The sequence below is a fragment of the Protopterus annectens genome, chromosome 6.part1 (genome assembly GCF_019279795.1).
Source record: "Protopterus annectens isolate FY-2018-M chromosome 6.part1, PAN1.0, whole genome shotgun sequence".
NCBI lineage: Eukaryota > Metazoa > Chordata > Ceratodontiformes > Protopteridae > Protopterus > Protopterus annectens.
Window position 1 is genome coordinate 131212487 of NC_056738.1, and position 22091 is coordinate 131234577.

Below are 22091 nucleotides of genomic sequence, written 5' to 3' on the forward strand. Positions count from 1 at the left end.
AGAAATACAGTTATTCACTTTTTCTGACATCCGGTTAAATACTGAGGCAAGAAAAAACCAAAATGTTCCCCAACGGGGTACTTAGCCAACTCTGATTCGGTCTGAAACTCCGGTTTCGGAAATATTTCAGAACGCCAACCTGCACTCGCAAAACTGCTTCTGCATTGGGTCACGCGGCAAAAAAGACTGAGGATATGACGCCGGTCATGCGCATTAGTACCCTGACGTGCTGACGTCAGTCTAATGCGCCCTGACCGACGTCAGCCTTATACTCTGGTATTCGGGCCGACTGGATGCGGACTATACCCAATAGTAAGGACTGCAGCAATGGAAGACGAAGAACATCTAAATACCGATGTACCTAAGCCTCATGGCTACAACACAGTGTGCAACCTATAAAGTTTTAATCCAAAAACTTCTGCATTCACGTTACAAAATACTTGATGATGCCAGTGCAAAAATCAGTATTGTCTCTCACAAGACACTGAATGAACAGTCCCCTACTAGAAGAGAAAGAGTCAAAGCCATTCATGCCCCAAAGCAAAGCAAATCATCCAAAGAACTAATGCACGCTACACACAAGACTTGTAAAACCTGTTTTTAACACAACATACATCAAAACCTCCAAGCCTACAAATATCTCTGCAACCTTACCAAACCCAAAATTAGAGCTGACAAAAAATATTATCCCACACTTCAGGACACCCATCAAAACAATCCAAAGCTTTTCTGGAATCCATTAAGCATTTATCTGCTGGAAAAAAGACCAGCCCGAACCGTCATATAATAGCACCTCGTCAGAAAATGCAACAAAATTTAACTATTTACCTCAAACTTCATTGATACTATAACCATGCTAACAAAAAATAATTCACCCACTAACTCAAATACATGTCAACAACCACGATGCCACTCTTGACTAGACGCCATATCAATCTTCTCCCTCTATTATATATATATATATATATATATATATATATATATATATATATACATATATATATATATATATATATATATATATATATATATATATATACATATACGTACACACACACACATATATATATATATATATATATATATATAGGTTCATAGATTAGGTTCATAGGTTCATACTAGGCTATCTGCCCGAGGGCATTTACAAGCCTAGCCCATAGTTTTGGCTTACGCCACCCTTTAGTATGGGGAACTATACCCATTATTTTGCTGTGCCTCTGTTGAGCAGTGACACTGAGGTAATCCCTGGGGTATATCTGATCTCCCATCCATTGGTCAAGATTTCTCTTGAACAAGGCCAGCAGGTGCTCTGCCTCACATATACCGGGATTTTATTCCACAGCATAGGAGTCTTTGGGTGATGAATCTATCCCTCCAGCACGCCCTATTAATAGCCGTGTCGAGGTTTAAGTCTCCGCCTTGTGGCTCTGACGGATCTAGATTTTTGAGGTGAAGCATATTCATCAAATCTGGGTTTGACATGGCCTTGTATGTTAGGCAAAGGTCACCTCTCTGAATAGAGCTGGAGTTCTTTCAGTCGGGCAGCATAGGACAGATGTTTGAGACCCTTTATCCTTTTGGTGAGGAACTTTGTGGCCTCTCCAGCTGCTGCAAGTGTCGGGTCAGATACATTCCGAATGGGGCATTGTACTCAATCATTGGTCTGATGAGTGATGAGTATAGGGAGACTATGACCTCCCTTGATCTAGATGAGAATCCCTTCATGATAAGGTGGGCAATGTAGAAGGTCTTCCTAACTACTTTAGCTACATGGGTGTCGAATGACAGACTACTATCAACCTGGGTCCCCAGGTCCCTGATAACTTCTTCTGTACTCAGTGGATTGCCACCTATTTGGTAGCTAGGGGTAACCTTGTTTTTCCCGAAGGGTATGACTATATATATTACACACACTAAAACCCATTACCCTTGCTCCAGACATCCTTCTCACAGAGAATCTCAAACTGGCCGCAAAAGTATCAGCCTACCCAGTGTCCATATTAATAAACAGATCCATCACAAAGTTCAATGTCTCACCCCTTTGATAAAAATAATACATTATTCCACTAAATAAGAATGGAAACTCAGTTAATTTCTCAAACTTTAGATTAACTGCAATACTGTCTCCTTTGACCAAAATCCTAGAAAAAAGTTTCCACAGACAACTTCTTCCAGCACCTCCTTGACCATCAGCTTTCTCACCCCTAGTCAACATGGCTTTTACTAAGGCACTGTGCTATCACTGCTCTTCTCAGCTTTGTCAACATTAATCAAGCAAAGAAACTATGGTAGCCTGGTTTCTACCTTACTTCTTGACATTTCAAAAGCTTTTTATACTCTGTGTCATCCCAAACTGTTATTGTCTCTTGGTATTTTATCCCCATCCCTACACTAGTTCAATAGCTACCTACTGAAATCAACAACAATCTGTCAAATGCCTGTTCAACTTTCTTAGTAGTCCCTTCTGGGGTCTCCCAAGGATCTACTATTTTTTTTATATTTTCATTAACAACCTCCATACCGCATCTAAACATGCCTACTTAATCCAATTATGCAGATGACTCAATCCTCACATATTCTTGTCCAAACTATCCATTTCATCTTCAGGATATAACCCAGCAATACTTTACCTCTGTTGTATCCTGGTTTAATAATGCTGATCTCCTACTAAAATCCAAAGAAAACAAACTACTTCTATTCCATCCCAAAACACGCAATCTGGACAGGGTTGCCTTGGATGGTGCAGTGGTGCAGCAGTAGTGTTGTCGCCTCACAGCAAGAAGTCCTCCGGTTCGATTCTCAGCTGGAGTGCCTTCTGTGCGGAGTCTGCATAGCCTCCTTGCATTCGTGTGGGTTTTCTGTCGGTACTCTGGTTTCCTCCCATGTTACAAAGACATACATCTGGAGCATTTCTCCCCGGGCCACTGCTGAAAATTGGGTTCGTTCCAAATCAGACTTTCCCAGTAAACAGATGTTAAATAAATAAATAAAATAAAATTCACTATTACCTACCAAAACAATGGAAAAATAGAAATTGTTTCGCACACAAAACTATTGGGGGGGTGATTATAGATGACAACTTAAAATTCAACTTACATATACATTAGACTATCAAGAAGACCCACCAGAAACTTGGGGACACTTTATGAAATCAAACACTCCCTTGCAGATAAAAAGATAGCATTTACCTTCCTCTTACCATCCTTACAATATGGATCTCAAATTCCTAGCAAATATGCAGGCCACAATTGCATCTAAACTAGAATGATGACAAATGTTACAATATAGTGAAAAGGTTTGCAACACATTTGCTTTATAGGTCACACCACTGCATTGCTCTAAAACAACTTGAATTGCCTCACAGCCTCACCTACTCTCAGTTAATTATATCCCACAATATAACACACAATCCACAAAAATGCCCAACCCAAAGATTAGCTAACAGCCTCCTCACCTTCAAAACTGATTTTAAGAAATATCTATCAGATTTGTTAGCTTTATTCCTGCTCAACTCGTGGATAACCTTTCCCAACTTAATTATGATTTCAGACTGATACTTGTAAATCAAAGAGGCATAAATGTTTGATTCATAATTCAACTAAGCTATCTGAAAATATTGTAAATATCCCTAACTCATCTCCAATAGCTCTGTATGAGGCTACTTTTACACACTAATTTAACACCTTTTGCCACTCACCATTCACTATCTCAATTTTAGCATTCTTGCTTAACTTAAAAAAAAAACAAACTTTTCCTTACCGTCACTCATCTTCTACCGCCTTTCCACCCTTAATTCTTCACTCTCTCTTTGACCCTCAACTTCTTAGCAGGAAATAACTGAAATATAATGCTATCTATTCCACTACCACTTTTTCACAGAAATACAAGTAATCACTGCTAAATCTTCTGTTTCCTTTCTGCTGTACCATACTATACCTTCTAAAACCTTTTCTGCCTACATGTAAAACACCTTAGTAAAAAAAATTCAGCTTTCATATTTTTAATCTGTCTCTGTGGAATTCTTTACTTTTCTATCGCTATAAATTCTTTTATAATTGCTTTATGTTTTTATTTGTAAATATACAATGTACTGATTGAATATAATGTTGCACATTTATAACCACTGTAACTGCATTTAATGCCAGTCATTGTAGATTCATGTTAACATTTGTAATCTTTGTGGTGCTTTTCTCCTCTGGCCTCCATTAAAAATGTTTTATTTTTTCTGCACACTTGGACCTTCCCAGGAAACAAATAGAATAAAACAAACAAAATATAAAAATGTGGAATGCTAAATATGCCATTTTCTGCTCCTCCCCATCCCCATCTGTAGTTTAAACTGCATGCCTGTTATTTCTTTTGCTTCTGGTAGCTAGACTATAGGACTGTCAACTGGGACATGCCCATTTTCAGTGGAAGGAGAGGGAATAAACTTAAAGATGTAGTTTAGTAAAAAGTGAAAACCTGTACTTGTGTAATTAGTTATATAAACGTGGTATTAAGGTAAGCAGATCATGCAAATAAAACATTTAACAATTATGTAAGCTACAATTTCCATGACACATAGCGTGAAGAACAGATTAACTGTAACTTCAATAAAGATGATCACAGGCATTGCTGCAAATTATTAAGAAAGGGCAAGTAATACAAAATGGATGGAAACTTTTAAGGAAATGTAAGGAAGTTATTAACATGATTATCAAAAAGTAAAGGCAGCTAAAATGAAAAAAATTAGGATAACATGGGAGCAGTAGTTTAAAAGGGTAAATAATGGCAGGCTACAGGAGAAAAGGAGATGCTCCGAGGAGAGGAGGGAAATTACCACATATACTGAGAAGAGAAAGAAGTGGTGGGTTGCAAATTGGCTCACAGACAGAACCAGCAGTGTGAAAGTAGCAGACTCCAGTGTCAGACTGCCGACCAGTCACCAGTGGAGTCCCACAGGGATCAGTCCTGGGTCCTCTCCTGTTTGGCATCTACTTCTCAGAAGTCCAGGCCAACACACAGGGACTCTGGCTGACCAAGTTCATGGACGACTGCAAGCTGGGAGCCATTATTAATTCCCCAAGTGATGTAGACATCCTACAGAAAGGTCTCACTGAAACCAATGACTGGTGTTGAAACCATGGCCTTAACCTTAATGCCAAAAAATGCATTGTCATCCTCTTTGGGAAAAACTCAGTTCCCACTAATTACCACATTGATGAGAGCCCACTGAACACTGAAGGCGTTATAAGAGATCTGGGGACACAGGTAGACAGCAACCTCTCCTTTGACCACCACATTGCCACTGTGGTCACAAAGTCCTTCTATGTGGCACATCTCGTTACCAAGGGTTTTGCATCCAGGAAGAAAGAGGACATCATCTCTCTCTACTCTTCCCTCATTAGGCCAGTCACAGAGTATAATGCCCCAATTTGGCATGTACCTCACTAGACACATGCAACAGCTGGAAAGGCCACAAAAGTATCTCACAAAGAGGATCCTAGGCCTTAAACACATGCCCTACACAGACAGACTCAAAACACTCGAGCTATTCTGTCTCATATCATCTACTAAGAGGCAATCTCTGCTAGACTTACAAAGCCATGTCTGACCCAGCTCTGTTAGAAATGGTACATCTAAAGAAATCCCAATCCCTCCGCACCACATGCTCCAGAGACATCTACCTCATTACCACAATCAACAAAACATGCTGGAGGGACAGGTTCATAACCCAGAGACTGCCCATGCTCTGGAACAGACTTCCTATACATGTCAAGCAGAGCACCTCACTGGCCCTCTTCAAAAGAAATCTTGATGAGTGGATGGGAAATAGAAAGTTCACATCGAGGATCACTTCAGTGGCTCTACTTGATAGAGGCACTGGGAACTAATGTCGGGCATCACGATGCCGAGGCACTTCTATGGGCTAGGTTTGTAAAGGCTCCAGGGCCATTACCCTAGTACACACCTATGAACCTATATGTAGAATGCAAAGAATAAAAAAGGAAAAGGTATGAATGGAAAAACTGAGGTAAAAGAAGAAAAAAATGAGGTGTATCTTAAGACTAGAAGATGGAAAAAATAAACAGGAATGTAACGGATGGATATGTACAAAACTGTGGACTTAAAATCGCACACCTGAATGTAACTGCACTAACTGACAAAAAAGAAAAAAAGTGCGAGGCTTGTACAGAAGATTTAAATGTCAGAAGAAAAAAATGTGAGGCGGTACAAAGTAGACAATCATAGAAATGTGTACAAGTTGTCATATGAGTACTTCGTAGGTGTAGCTTATGCAGTTGCACTTAAATACCACTGTGACATGCAACAGCATTATAAGGACAGAAAGAAGGGCAGTAAAAGGTTATGTAATCTGACAACTGTAAATTTTTTTGTTACAGTTTTAAAGCTGCTGAGAGAGCTCCTGTAGATGTGAAGAGAACATCAACTTCAATGCTTGGAACTGTGAGAAAAAAAAGGAATGCACAAGACAGAGACTGCAACTAAGCTTTAACCCAAAAGGTACAATTGTGCAAGAACTTGTAACAGCAGATGTTTAGGTAGGATTCTTTGTTGCAGTACAATTCCTGACAAATGGAAATCTGCCACAATATAATACACAATCCACAAAAATGCTCAACCCATTGAGAACTACACAGCCAACCTGACTTCCAGAATTCTGCAGATGTAAGAACTGCAGGTGCAGTGTCTACTTACATATCACATCCAGGATATAAAAAGGATGTTGGCAGATGTAGTCTTCAATTTTTTTGCCCGTGAAAATATGAAGAACGTTATGCCATGCAAAGAAAGAATCAACCACCAAAAGGGAAAGTGAGAATCTGCTCTGTGGTACCCTGCACATAAAGTGCCAAGGTTGCAAGCAGAAAACCAAGAAAAGCAGGAAAACCATCAATTTATCCTTGGCAGCCCTATCCCTCGTTTTTGAGAACAACAGGAACAAATGATCTGAACAGAAAAAGGTAAGAGGTGAATGTGAGCTTGTATTGCAACAGCAATCCAATTTGAATATCTATAGTTATTGTTATGCTGAGTTCCAACACATATGTTACAAGTTTTTACATGATTACTGCTGCAGTAAAATTCCTTACTTAAAGAGAGAATCCTACAGCGGTAGCAAGAATTGGGAGGAGCACGAAGATTTTCTGCCTTTGAGAGATCACTTATACAAGCACACTGCAGGACAGCCTCTCCCAATACTGTTCTGTCTCTAGAATGCAGATCCAACTTGTAATCTCTCAAAAATATAGACTAATGACCTCAGAAATGTTCTGAGATGACTTGGGGACTACCCTCGTAGACTAAGCTCTAACATGTTCTTGCAGAGACTGGCCTTTCTCACAATAAGTTGATATACAGTTAGCCAGCCACTTAGCCCTTGAAAAGGGTTTACCACCTGCCTTTAGCTTGTTACTCTGTGAAAAGGCCCAAACAACTGGCCCGACCATATTATACTGTTGAATTCAATACTTCAACTGTCTGTGGACATCCAACAGGTATAGGATCTTTTCTCCAAGTTTTATGGAAAATACAGCACTGGAAATTCTGGTGGAGAAACAGTAATGACACTACTTTGATCATAAAAATAGGACTTGTGGCAAAGATGACTCTGTCCCTTTGAAAGGCTATAAATGGATCCTCACATAGCAGGGCTTACAATTCCAAAATCCTTCTAGTTTATGTAATTAACTGGTCTTCTATGATAGACACTGGAGTCGTACTGAACCTGCCAGCATGAACAGTTTCAGGTCAACTGCTCCAGAAAAAAACTGAGGTACAAAGATGGGGAAAACATTCTCTTTGGCAACCAGAGACAGAGCAGGACAGACAGAGAACTTCTTTTAAAAACTGACTGGCCACTAATCACCTCCACCAGCGGTACTTGTGGATTACAAGAAGAGATGGCAACAACATACACCTTTATGACAAAGGAAAATAACACAGGCCTGTTTGTAAGACATCTGACAGGTAACAGAAAATAAGGGGTACCCCTGTTTCTAATAAGTCCCTCTTTCACTTTGTAAACAAAATGGCAATACTATTACATTTTGCCAGATAAGACTTTGTTCTATTATATTTTCTGGCGTCTTTCAATATAGGTACCATGGTCCAAAAAGAAAGGTGCATGAAAGAAACAAGAGTCAGCTCTTGTAGGCTTGTCAACCTCAGTCCCTTTTGATTGGATTGGATGATGGTTCCAGAACTTTAAGTGAGCAGGTCTATCCCTCTAGGACACATAAGGTGACTATTTTGGCCATCTGTAACATGATGTTAACACAGTGCTGTCTAGGCCTGTGTTTCTTTATGTGTCAAGTTGGGTGCTTCCCTACAGGCTTTCTCCATCACACTTTTGATCAGCAATGTGTAGGGGGAGGCACATAAAGCAACCAGTGGAAAGAAAAAGCATTTATCCTCCAAGCCTTCTCAGTGAGTCTTGTAGAACAGTTTAGTAAGTTCTGATTCATTGCAGAGACCAAGATCAAGGTCCAGAAGCTCCCACTTAGTGTGAGCTGTGGAAAAATCAATATGTTCAGTCTCCATTCATGATTCCATTCAAGGGTCCTGTTCAGATCATTTGCAATTCTGTTGCATTGCAAAGGTATATACAATGGCCTGGACTGCTAAATCTCACACCTGCACTGCTCATCTGCATAAAGGATAGGCTCTGATGCCATCATGGCTTGTTTATGGACAAGTGGTGTTGCCTACGATGAGTAGAAGAATTTCTAGTTCCATGTGTTGACACCATATCACTCCAACTGATCTGCAAGTTAATTTGTGAAGGAGACTACGGTCCCAGAACTAACATGGTCTTCAAATGTGTATAACATTCAAAGATCAAAGTATCTGTCATCAGAGATCTAACCGACTTAGGCTGGGAAAAGGGCCTGCCTCATTTTTTGTTAACTTTTCTTCCCACACCAGAAGAACCCACCAACACTGCTCACTTTTAAGAGTAAGCTAAAGAAATGCGTATTCAAAGATGACACCTGTAAGTGCTTTCAAAATAATGGTTAACTTTGCAATTAGCAATAAAATGCTTACAACAGAATGCATTTCTCTCTGTATATCCCCTTATGGAATTTACATTGTTACTCCACTTTAATGGTGCACACATTTGCTCTATTATATTATATCACTACATTTTTAGGACTGTTCACGTTTTGTATGTCACTATATTCTATTCTGAACAGCTTAATCTCCCCCCACTTACCGTCTCCATCCTAAACTTTCAACCTGCTGAGCTTCTCATTCTAAACCTAAACTTTCAACCTGTTGAGCTTCTCATTCTAAACTGTCACTTAAATGTCCACAAAATATTTGCTATTGCATCCATCTACATCCCACCAGGTAAAAACAACCCAATCTTTGAATAAATACTTTTTTGGGTTATTACAAAGTATTGCCTATGAAACTTTAATCCTTGGAGATGGTAACATAGATTTGGAACAACCTAAATATTCACTCCTCCCAACCCAGCATCAGTCTGCACAGCTTTTCCCAATTGATCACCACCCCCACCTAGCTACATAAAAAACATACCCAAATCCACTCTAGATTGAATCCCCACTAACAAACCTCATATGTACCATAATCCATGTACTCACTCCAGCACTATAAGTGACCACCTGCCAACTTGCATCTATTGATACTCCCCCAACTACAAAGACCTCACCTCTACAAAGACTGTAGAAAACTTTCCAAATGTAACCCAGATAATCTGAATAATTACCCCTCCTCTATCAATTAGTCTTTCCTGCACTCTCTGCCCATTAATGAAGCTGTACTTAAATTTAACCACATCTTTCTTGACATCCTGAATTCCCTAACTCCCTTAAGGAAAATCAACATCAAATCTAACTATGCCCCCTGGCTCACTAGAAATACTCTCTCCCTCATGGCAAAAAAAGATAAGGCTTGGAAACACTGGCTAAAATTTAAATCACCCTCACAACTACAAGACTATAGAGAACTTAGGAACCTCACCAAAAAAAACCAAAAAAACATCCACCACGATAAGAAAAACTACTACATGCAAGCTCAAACTAACCACTACACCACCCCTAAAAGATTCTGGAGTACTATTAACAAATTTATCCATCCTGGTACCCCCCCACTACCCCCAACCCCTTCCCTAACACCACCCTATCAGAGACCACAACACTTCTTACAAATACTTCATATAGGCTATTGCCAAGCTCATTCCTAATAACTCCTCTTCTACTAAAGATGCCTGTAACACAAACCACTTGACCCGTCTCATTCAGACTTCCAGTGCCAGCACTTTCTCATTCAAACCTGTCTGTTTCATACATCAGAAAACTACTCCCGAAACTTAAATCCTGCTCTCCCTCTACTGGCAACCTTCCTCCTCAATTCCTTAAAATAGCTGCTGACTCGATTGCTTTTCCTGTCTCTATTTTAATTAATAGATCCACTCAAGAATCCATAGCTCCTGACCTCTGGAAATCTTTCTGCACTATACCTCTACACAAGGGTGGTAATTCAACTGAACCTAGCAACTTCAGACCCATTCCTATCCTCTCTCTTCTGTCTAAAATCATTGAAAAATGTATCCACTCTCAACTAATTGCATATCTTATCCAAGAAAATCTCCTCACTCCTACACAACACAGGTTTCTCCCTAAACACAGCACCTCCACTGCCCTTATTTCCTTCTCTGAAACTGTTGCTATGGCCAGAGACAGCAACAAACGTGCATCTTGCCTGCTCCTCGATCTATCTACAGCCTTCGACACTGTTTCTCACTCTCTACTCCTCTCCAAACTATCCTGTCGCAACCTCTCTCACACTGCCCTCCACTGGTTCTTCAGATACCTCTCTAACAGACAACAATCACTTATATGGCTCAACTCTTGCTCCCATTTCCTCTCTATCCAAACTGGGGTACACCAAGGCTCCATCCTTGACCCTCTGCTATTCAACATCTTTATCAATAACCTCCATACTTCTTGCGGTCACACTTGTATCGTCCAATATGCAGATGCCTCCACAACGATATCTATCTCTGAAAACTTGTCAGACTTGTTAACTACCACACAAAACTCCTTTTCTTCTGTTGAAAGATGGCTGAATGACAATCAGCTCATCCTCAATTCTAATAACACAAAGCTCCTCCTTTTCTGCCTAACTCCCTCTCCCACTGTAAATCTACCTGTTCAATCTCTTCTCTCAACAACACTATTATAAAAGTTGAAACACACAACTAAACTCCTCGGCCTACTTTACAGAAATGAAAATACCTTGGTGCAGAATCCAAACATGCCCTTGCTTGAACTCTTTTATTACCCACCCTACTCTATGCCTCTCCTATCCTGACTAACCTACAATCTTCCCTTATTCACAAACGTGAATCAACATACAATAAAGTTGCTACATTTGCTGTAAATCATCCCTACTCCTCCCACCACTGCCTGGCCCTACAGAAACTTCACATCAACATACTCTCACTCAACTCCAAACTGCTCACTCCCTTTCTCAGTAACCCCATTTCCTGCCCATCACTTTCCAAACTTCTGTCCTATTACACCCCCCCAATTGTCCTCTTCGTAGTTCCAACCAACTCTTACTACTGACATTTAAACCCTGTAAAAATATAGACAAAAACCTTTATAAATACTCCGTCTTTCATAGCTGGAATAAACTCCCATTACATATCAGAAGTGTAACTCATGCCAACAACTTTAAAAAGACACTAAAAGATCACTTGCTTAACTCCAAGATCTGTCACTGCAATCACCCCACTTAACCTCCCGTATACCTCTGTCTATTTACATTCTACAACCTCTTCTTAAGAAGAGTCTTGGCATTACTTCTAATTCTTGTAAATATTAGAACATGCTAGCTATTCAGCACTGTGATTAAACTGTTTGTATGTTTATATTTTTAGTACTCACACTTTATGTGACAACTAAAACTTGTTCTGTATACTGGTATTCCAGTTTCTGATGTATAATGTTTATTTTACTTTTTATTGCTGTAGATGTTATTGGAGCTTTTCTCCTCGGGTCTCCACTGAAAATGTTTTTTTTGTAACTTCAGCTGGAGCAACCCTGTTAACAAATGTGAAATAAATAAAATAAAGTATTATAGCTACGGACTCCTTTTAGCCCTCATGGGCCTGGGTCACTGCTGAAAAGGGTCTGCTGACCAACCCACTTAACCCAGTTATCAAAATGAAAACTGGAAACAAAAATTGTCTAGGTGCTGAGAATGGCTTCAGGAGTAACTTGGGAATCATAGTATAAAGTGTGTGCTTATATCTTTAAGAAGCATGCAAGGCTGTACGTGCATGTATATAACCCGCACACGTGCAAACTCGTAGTGCCATTTTGAAGGAACAGCCAGGGGGTGAGCATGCATGATCATAGTCAATAATTGTACACAAGTTACAGTCAATAGTCAACAATAGTAATGTTTGTATGAAATAAAGCTGCTTGAACAGAACCCATGAAGACTCGTTATTTGTGTCCCAGACACGAAAACGACATGGTGTCAGAACCAGGGATGGAAGAGAGAAGAATGTTCGGTGCAAAGATGACAGTGAAGGTAAAACCTAGAGAAAAGTGCACAATCATAGCCAGAAAGAATCAAAGGTAAATTGAAATAACACTAACTATTTATTCAATAGGAAATACAATAAATGGGGCATTGCAAGGGCACAAACTGCATTATCAGGCAAGCGGAAAGTACGAAAAGTTTGTTAACTAAAGAAAATGTTTAAGATAAAAGTGTTCGATGAAATGATTAACTGTAAAGCAAAATGAGCATGTTTAAAGCAGAATGAGTGTGTTCAAAGCAAAGTTGGGCATGTTTAGAGTAAAACGAGCACAAGAAAAGTGTATTAGGTTTTAAAAAGGGCTTAAACGAACAAAATAAACATAATAAGAAAAGAAAAAAGGGCACATTAAGCAAAAAATAAAACAAGGCAACTGTATGTGTTTTGGCAGGTCCACTATGTAATTTTGAAATACTGAAATCCCAAATTTCAGTATTTTGAAATTTCATAGCTGAAAACTCAAAGTTCTGAAACCAGCAGAAGCGTGAAATTCAAAATCCCAAAGCACAGAGGTGTTCAATTGCCGCTTCCACTGGTGCGGTGTGTGGATGTATGCATTGAGTTTAGGTAAGTTTGTGTGTAAGTGTGTGTTGTGACTGTGATGTGTGTGTGAGAGAGTTTTGTGTTTCTGTTTGTGCGATCTCGGAGTTAGAATATATAAGTAGGGGGGGCTTGCCCCCCACATGGGGGGTGCAGGGGGGCTTGTCCCCTGCTTATCTATAGTGCAGATGCATTTATTTGATTGTGGAGGGAGTTTTGTGTTCATTTATGTGTGTACTGTATGTGTAGCATAGTTTCAGGATTTTGAATTTCGTGGTTGTGTGTTTTCGGAATTGCGAGTTGTGCTTGGGTTTTCGGCTATGTAATTTTGAAATACTGAAATTCGCGATTTCAGTATTTTGAAATTACATAATGGACCTGTTTTGGCAAAGTGCTGCATTTAGGCATAACTACGACTTCGTATTGCATCAAGGGCATAACCAGTGTTATTCGAAGTACCTCAAAGTGTGTAGAAGTGCTTACAGTGTGTGCTTATTACTGTGCGTGTATTTGGAAGAGTTTATTATGTGCAAAGTGCAACTATTTTGTGTAATACAGTCAAAGTATAGCCATTTCGAAAAGTTTCTTGTGCTGGGTGTGTCTGTTTGTAAAGTACCACCATTACAGATTGCTTCTTGTACTGTAGAGAGTTGCCTAGTAAGTAAGGTACAGCCATTTTGGGGACATTTCAGTGTGCTGTATACAGTTATTCACAAAGTGCAATTACTTTGAAAAGTTATTGAGCTTAAGGCAACAGATGTTAGATTTATTCGCATTGTGCAGTTGCTTGGCATGTTTCTTACACTGATAAGAGTTGTTTTCTTACAGAAGACGACATTACAAGAGTATTACAATGCTTATGAGTTATTCAGTCACATAGTAATAGTAAAGTTCCCGAATGTTTCTTAAAATGATGGTAAACGACTTTAAAATGACAATAAATGACTTTAGCATTTTTGCCCTTACCACGACATTACAAAAAATACCAAAATGCCCGAGAAGCTTATTTCGCAAAGTCCAGTTATTCGAAAGTACTACAAGTTTGTTTATTCGCATAATTCCAAAAAGCCCAACAAAGGTATAAGTTCAGAAAACAAACGCATTGGACAATTACTGGCAATAGTGCTGGCACATGTGCACGTGTGTATGTTTATGCTTATTTACAAAACCCTTCGCTGGTATGTGTTAATATGGCAGAAGGATTTTGAAAACCCCTACCACTTGTACTTGATCAGAATATTGCAGAGAACTGGAGAATATTTGAGCAAAAGTACATTTTTATATAAGCAGCTTATACAGACAGATGCATGCACAAGGGCATTAATTTTGGTAAATCTAGCAGGGTCAGAGGCCATAGAAAGAGACCGTTCATTTGTGTTTGCACCAGCACTGTATGAAGGAGAAGGTGCGGACCACCATATTGTTGTACAAGCTGAATCAAGGGAAGACCCCGAGTGTTTGCAGCGCATGTTCAGAGAAATGTATAACCCCCAGACGATATTTACATTAGAGAGGCATTTGTTTTACACAAGAGATCAGAAACCAGGGGAAACATTCGCAGCTTACATAACTGACTTGAGAAACAGAGCTAAAACGTGTTGGTAAAGGACAGGCTTGTATGTGGTATTAACAATGCTGCTGTGAGAAAGATTTTACTTCGTGACAGTGATTTAACATTGAACAATGCCATAGAGATTTGTCAAATCCATGAGGTGATAGAAAAAACACACATGTATGCTTGCAAGTGACAAAAGCATGGTTTCAGTTGGCTCCAGAGCACATGTAGATAGTATGCAACACGTGGCAAACAAGAGCAGGCCTAAGCACGTGGCATCTACATGGTTTCCAAAGAAGCCACGAGGTTTCCTAGAAAGTTCCAAGAAGGGTGCAAGCTGCTCGGTGCAGTACAAGCATTCATCAGCAAAACCCAAATCTAGCTTTATTGTTAACTGTCACAACTGTGGTGTGAATCAAGAGTCTAAGAGCGAGAGAAGTGCTTAGCATTTGGTCAGCAATGTCACAAGTGTAAAACATGGAACCATTTCCAAAAGTTTGCAAATTAAGTAAGTCTCACATAGCTGTAAAGAAAAGTCGCAGAAAGAAGCAAGTTGATCAAGTAGAGCCGAAGCAGTCAGCTTTCTATGTAGATGGTGCATCAGTGCTTGGTGAAAGAGTTGAAGCAGTAAACTTAATAACAAGAAGTGAAGTATTTTGTACTTTCCAGATTAATGGAAAATCCACAGAGCTCAAAGTAGACACTGGTTCAAAGTGCAATGTTATATCAGCAGACACATTTGCTAGAGTGAGAACTAATGAACAACTCAATGCAACCAGTAGTGTGAGACTTGTTGCTTATGGAGGTGAAGAAATTCAAACCGTAGGTTCAGTGATACTTTCATATTATTTGGCCGAGAACTGTTACAACTTGTTATTCTACATAGTCCGAAGGCCAGTGCTATTTTTATTGGGTCTCAAACACAGTTGAATCTGCTTTCTTTTGCCAAAGAAGTCCATAACATAAGTGCATTTTAGAGTTCTAATTTTTCAGAGTATGCTGAAGTTTTCGATGACAAGTTAGGCAAACTTCCAGTTGTGTATTCCATGAAGTTAGACCCAGAGATCACTCCAGTAGTCAGACCAGCAAGAAGAGTTCCAATAGCTATGCAAAATAAAGTTAAGGCTCACATGGATAAAATGGTGCAGCAAGGTGTGATTTGTCCAGTCACAGAACCAACTGAATGGGTGTTGTCTATGGTAGCCACTTACCAAAATGGCTCAGATGAAATATATGCATTGATCCAACATATTTAAACAAAGCATTAAAAAGACTATCATCCAATGCACACAGTCAAAGAAGTTGCAGCTCTAATACTGAATGCCATTGTATTTTCTGTTTTGGAAGCAGAGAGTTCATTTTGGCAAGTGATGCTGGATCACAAATCCTCATTTATAACTACTTTTGGTACTCTGTTTGGCAGCTACAGATTCCTACGGATGCCGTATGGAATAAATTCTGGAAGTGAAGACTTCCAGCGTGCAATGAAACACATTTTTTCAGGTTATCCCTGCACCATAATAGTAGACATTTAGTGGTTGGAGGCAATGGTGAAGCACAGCACGACGGAAACCTCAAGAAAGTTCGAGACAGAGCACGTGAAGTAAAGCTGAAGCTCAATCCTCTTAAAGTGCAAATTCAGACTTCCAGAATTTACGTACATAGGTCATTTGTTTACAAGTACAGGTCTGATACCAGACCCAATCAAGCAAGCAGCTATTCTTGAAATGTCAACACCAGACAATGTACAAGCTGTACAGCATTTTCTGGGCATGGTCAATTATTTAGGCAAATTTATACCAGACTTCAGTGAGTTGACAGCAACTTTAAGAGAGCTTATACACAAAAATGTTGCATAGTCATGGTTGGAACAGCACCAAAAGCAATTTAAAGGCCTTAAGCAGAAAATTGCCACCCTACCTATGTTAGGATACTATGATATGAACAAACCATTTACTTTTTCCTGTGAGGCTTCAAAATTTGGTCTAGGCACAGTTATACTTCAAGAGGGAAGACTAGTAGCCTATGCATCTAGAACGCTAACCCAAACTGAGATGCAGTATGCTCAAATTGAGAAGGAACTTTTGGCTATAGTATTTGGATGCTCCAAGTTTCATGACTATATTTATGATCGAGCTATTCAGATTGAAACTGATCAACCTCTAGTTACTATTCTAAAGAAGCCTATGCAATCCGCCCCAGCGAGATTACAAAGAATGATGCTCAAATTGCAAAAGTACAATTTCAAAATGGTCTAAAGGCAAATTGCTTCATCTGGCTGATACTTTATCCAGATCACCCAGGATTACAAGGGAAAAGCTTACTGAAGAAACTTTTGACTTTGATGTGATGTCAATGCGTAATTTTTCCACCACTAGACTTGATGAGTTAAGAGATCATACTCAGACTGATCCAATATTGCAGAAGCTCAATCACTATATTAATGTCAGATGGCCATTAAAGCAATCTAGTGTATCACCTGAAGTGCAAACATATTTTCCTTACAGAGATGAATTGTTGATTTTCAAAGGTCCTAAAATTGTTGTTCCTGCTTCATTTCAACAAGAATATATCAGGATTTTGCATCGTGGTTACCCATGGTCCACATCCACTAAGAGAAGACATAGAGAATTAGTATTTTGGCCTTCATTACTGAAAGACACTGATAGAGTTCTTTCTTCTTGTTCAGTATGCAATAGTACCAGATGGCATTTGCAAAGAGAACCACTTCAGCTAAGTCCAATACCTGAACTACCTTGGTCTACTGTAGCAACTGATATCTTTGATCTGTCAGTCTACACACATATATATATCTGTAGCTATATATCTATACACACACACATATATATGGTTCCTCTTCAGATGGTTGAACGGCTGAAATCTCAAAATGCATATGGCTGAAGCCATATGCTCGAATTTCAGAAGCTCGACCTTCTGAAAGGGAAACAAAAAAGAAACAACAAAACACAAAACAAGGTTTCTGCAGGTTGCACCCCCCACCCCCCCTGCTACTTATTTATTCCAACTCTGAGATCACACTACAGCGCAGAAAGGGAAATCTCCCATTCTGCGCTGTATGCCGATCCCCATTTAGAAGGTCAAGCCTCTGAAATTTCGAGCATATGGTCTCGACCATATGTATTTCGAGATTTCAGCCGTTCGACCTTCTGAAGGGTAACCATATATATATATATATATATATATATATATATATATATATATATATACACACACACACACACACATATATACACATATATATATATATATATATATATATATATATATATATATATATATATATGGGTTCACTACATATGACCGAAAGCTCATTTGACCGAAGCCCATTTGACTGGGACCATAACACCCAAAGTTCATTTTACCGAAAGCCCATATGACCGAAAACTCATTTGACCGAAAACCAGCACTGGCAGGTATATGCCCACTTCCCCACTGTAGCGCGACCCTGGAGTGAGAATATTAAGTTGGGGGGGTGTGGGGGGCACAGCCCCCACATAATTGCAGTTTATGTACTATTATATTCATGTGCATCCATTAAAAATACATGAAAACTTATAACATCAGTACAAGGTTGTTGCAAAATGTGGGGGGCTATGCCCCCCAACTTAATATTCTCACTCCAGGCTCGTGCTACAGTGGGGAAATGGGCATATACCTGCCAGTGCTGGTTTTCGGTCATATGGGCTTTCGGTAAAATGAACTTTTTCGATCATATGAACTTTCGGTCATATGTAGTGGACCCATATATATATATATATATATATATATATATATATATATATATATACACTAATTACATACACACATACAAACACACACACACACACACACACACACACACACACATATATATATATATATATATATATATATATATACACACAGGTATATATAAAAACAAAAAAGTCTAGAAGCACATCTGTGTTTAACATCTATTTGTATGGGCTGCTCAAGTTCTGCTCAGCCTAATTGCCAGTACACTTTCTTGAAATGGGATGTAGTTCACCAGTGGGGTCATGCTTGACTCTTGGGCAATCACTGAAGCTTGTACAACTAACTTGCACAGCAAGCAGGAACTGATGCACCTTTGTTTGTTGATGTACCTCACAACTGTGGAACTGCCAGCGAGGATATAGTCATGGTTCTCTGAGCCCATACCAGTTTGAAAGCTTTGAAGGCTAGCATTACTGCCATCATATCTTTAAAACTGATCTTTTTCTGTAGTTCATGCCCCATGGTCTCCTACATGTACTCTTCAGGCTGTGTCAGATAAGTCTGTAGTGAGAGTCTGAGTCCTCTGAGCCATCCTGAAAAGTACCACCATTCAGAGATAATATGCACATAGAATCTGTTCTAGACATATTTCTGCAGATTTCTCAGGTGCAGTCTTGTTGCAGATGCTTTCCATACTCAAGAAGTGATGTATTGAAGGACTCTCAAGAATTATCTTGCTGTTATAAAGTGAACGTCAAAGATATTGCCAACAATAATAAGACCTGGATCAGTGTGGGTTTATAGAAGGTAAGCAAACATTTGACAACATTAACAGAACTTTTATGATTCAAACATATGTCAATAGGTTTGGATGACAAAAAAAAAAACATTTGATAGAGTGAGATGATAATTTATTAAGAGAGTGTGTGTGTCAATTGGGTTTCTCCAGAAATGGAAAACATTAAGATGCAATATCTAAAGAGGAACCTGAAGCTAAGGTGAAGTGTGGTGGTGATCTGTACAAAGCATTTTACCTTGTGGAAAGAGCTAGGCAGGATGCCTACTTTCACCATTACTCTTTGCTTTGGATTTAGAGCCATTAGCCAGTTAAGTAAGACAATCAAATAAATTAGATATAAACAGAGAACAAGACTGGATATGATAAAACTGCCCTTTTTTGCAGACAACATTATACATTACCAATCCGGAAAAGGATATAAAAATTATATTTGATAAACTGAGATATTTTACTAGTAGAAAAACATATAAGGCACAAGAAAGAAAAGCAAAGACTACAGTAGTAAAGTATACACCAGCACCCGAATTAGTACAGAGCTTCCCCTTTCTGTGGGTCATAAAGAAGATGAGATACTTGAGAATTTGTTTGAAATGGGATGTTGAACAAGCAGCTTAAGAAATTGCTCAAAAATAAGTAAAACAAGGTCATGGAAAGTAAGATGTTTTTTGGTCCAACTGTTTTTTTTATCTAGGTCAGGTATGCTTGTGTCAATGAAGAAATCAGACATGGAAGAATATGAAAAGAAATTAAGGAGTTTTTTTTTTTTGAGAATAGAAATAATACCGTCAAAAGAACAGGATGGTTTAGGACTACCACATCTGGAGGTGTAACACATGGCAGTGCAATTTGCTTTAATATATTTGATTACAGATTCAAAAAACATCTGGGAAGATTAGGAAAGGAATATAGAGAGTTATGTACAGCCTTGTATACACAAAACTATTAAGCATATTTCACTTTAAAGGAAGTCAGACCTTGTAAAAATAAAATAACATCAATAGGCTATTTTTGTTGTGTCTTTCAGCTTTTCCCAGTTAGGGGTCGCTACATCGGAACTCCGGTCCACTAATGATTGGCAATAGATTTTTACATGCCGAGTTGCCAGCTCTGATGCACAACCTTCAATGAAGGTAAGCCCATTCACGCACGTCTCCACACAGAAGATGCTCTAGCTGAGAATCGAACATGACAATGTCGTACTGTGAGGCGACAACGCTACCGCAGCACCACCAAGACAGACGAAAATGTTAGGATTTTTGAAAGAAAGAAAGAATGAAAGATTTTGGGAGCAAATGATAAAGAAAGGTAATAAAATGGGATGAAGCTAGACAAACAATTTGATTACTGAACTCATAACAACTTGCATACACAAAGAATTAGAAGTTATGTACTCACCATAATGTTCCATCTGAGTAGGTGTATTCATTTGTCTGCAACCTGTGGGTTATGGATCCGATATCGGATCCGAACCGGCATGGTTTACCAGCTATGGATCCAAGCTCTCAGCTCCTCCCCTCACCCATAATGCCCTGCTCTACCCTCATGACCTCAGATCGAGTTTGCCAACAGCAAGAACACCCTGAAAAGGGTAAGACATCATATGCAGGAAACTGAAAGGCCAGGGGGATAGGAGGGCGGGATGGTTGCAGACAAATGAATACACCTACTCAGATGGAACGTTATGGTGAGTACATAACTTCTAAATCTGAAGTAGGAGATTCATTTGTCTGCAACCTGTGGGACAGAGTCCCCAGCTACCTGAATCTTGGGCGGCCATCATGGAAGGATATTCCGGAGCACCGCGGAGCCAAAGGATGCTCTACCCCTAGATGCAAGATCCAACTTGTAGTGGGAAATAAAAGTATGAGATGAAGCCCACGTGGCTGCTGCACAAATATCATCTAGAGGAATCCTAGCCTTAAAGGCTGCCGAGGTAGAGACTGACCGGGTTGAATGGGCATGTACACCCTCCGGTGCGGGCCTTCCGAAGCTTGATAAGCCAATAAGATACATTGTGAAATCCAGCGAGATAATGAGACTTTAGAAATTGGTTTGCCCAAATTAAATTTAGCAAAGGAAATGAACAACTGGTCGGATTGCCTATGACCAGCCGTCCTGTTTAGATAAAATCTAAGTTGCCTGTGAACATCTAAGGAGTGAAGCTTGTATTCACCTTTGTTTTCATATTTAGGAAAGAAGACAGGAGGTTAATGGATTGATTAATGTTTGCTTCAGAAGCTACCTTAGGAAGAAAGGACGGGTTGGTCCTGAGGTAAACACGGTCCGGATGAAAGACCAAGTAAGGAGGTTTAGCTGATAATGCTTGAAGCTCTGAAACTCTCTTGGCAGTAATGGCTACTAAGAAGGCGGTCTTGAAAGATAAGAATTTCAGATCTACCGTAGCCGGTTCGAAGGGGGGGGCGGTCAAGGCCTGGAGAACTAAGGAAAGGTCCCAAGGAGGAACCGCTTGCTTTACAGGGGGCCTGAGAAGAAAAGTACCTTTAAGGAAAATCTTACACAACTTGGCCGACATCAGTGGATTGGAGTCATGACCAATGTGATAATGGGAAATTGCCGCAAGTTGTACTTTGACTGTGGAACTGCTGGCACCATCATTAAAAAGAGTGGTTAAGAAATCAAGCACCAAAGGGAGAGGAACTGTGAAGGGGTTTAGGCCTTGCCGCTCCGCCCACAACGAGAACCATTTTCACTTGCTGCGGTAGACTTTCCTAGTGGATGGCTTATGAGCTGCCACCAGGATGGCCTTAACAGGGGACGAAATACCGGGAGTCCTGATCAAGAGTGGAACTGGAGCAGCCAAGCGGTCAGCTTCAGGTTGTCCAGGTTCGGAGGAGATAAGTGGGATGGATGGGATT

At 39.6% G+C, this 22091-nt stretch overlaps 1 protein-coding gene across 1 annotated transcript in view; it reads right to left on the reverse strand.

The window, feature by feature from the left end:
• CIR1 (corepressor interacting with RBPJ, CIR1) overlaps positions 1-22091 on the reverse strand; it is an 823643-nt gene that overhangs the window by 37073 nt on the left and 764479 nt on the right. The window lies entirely within an intron of this gene.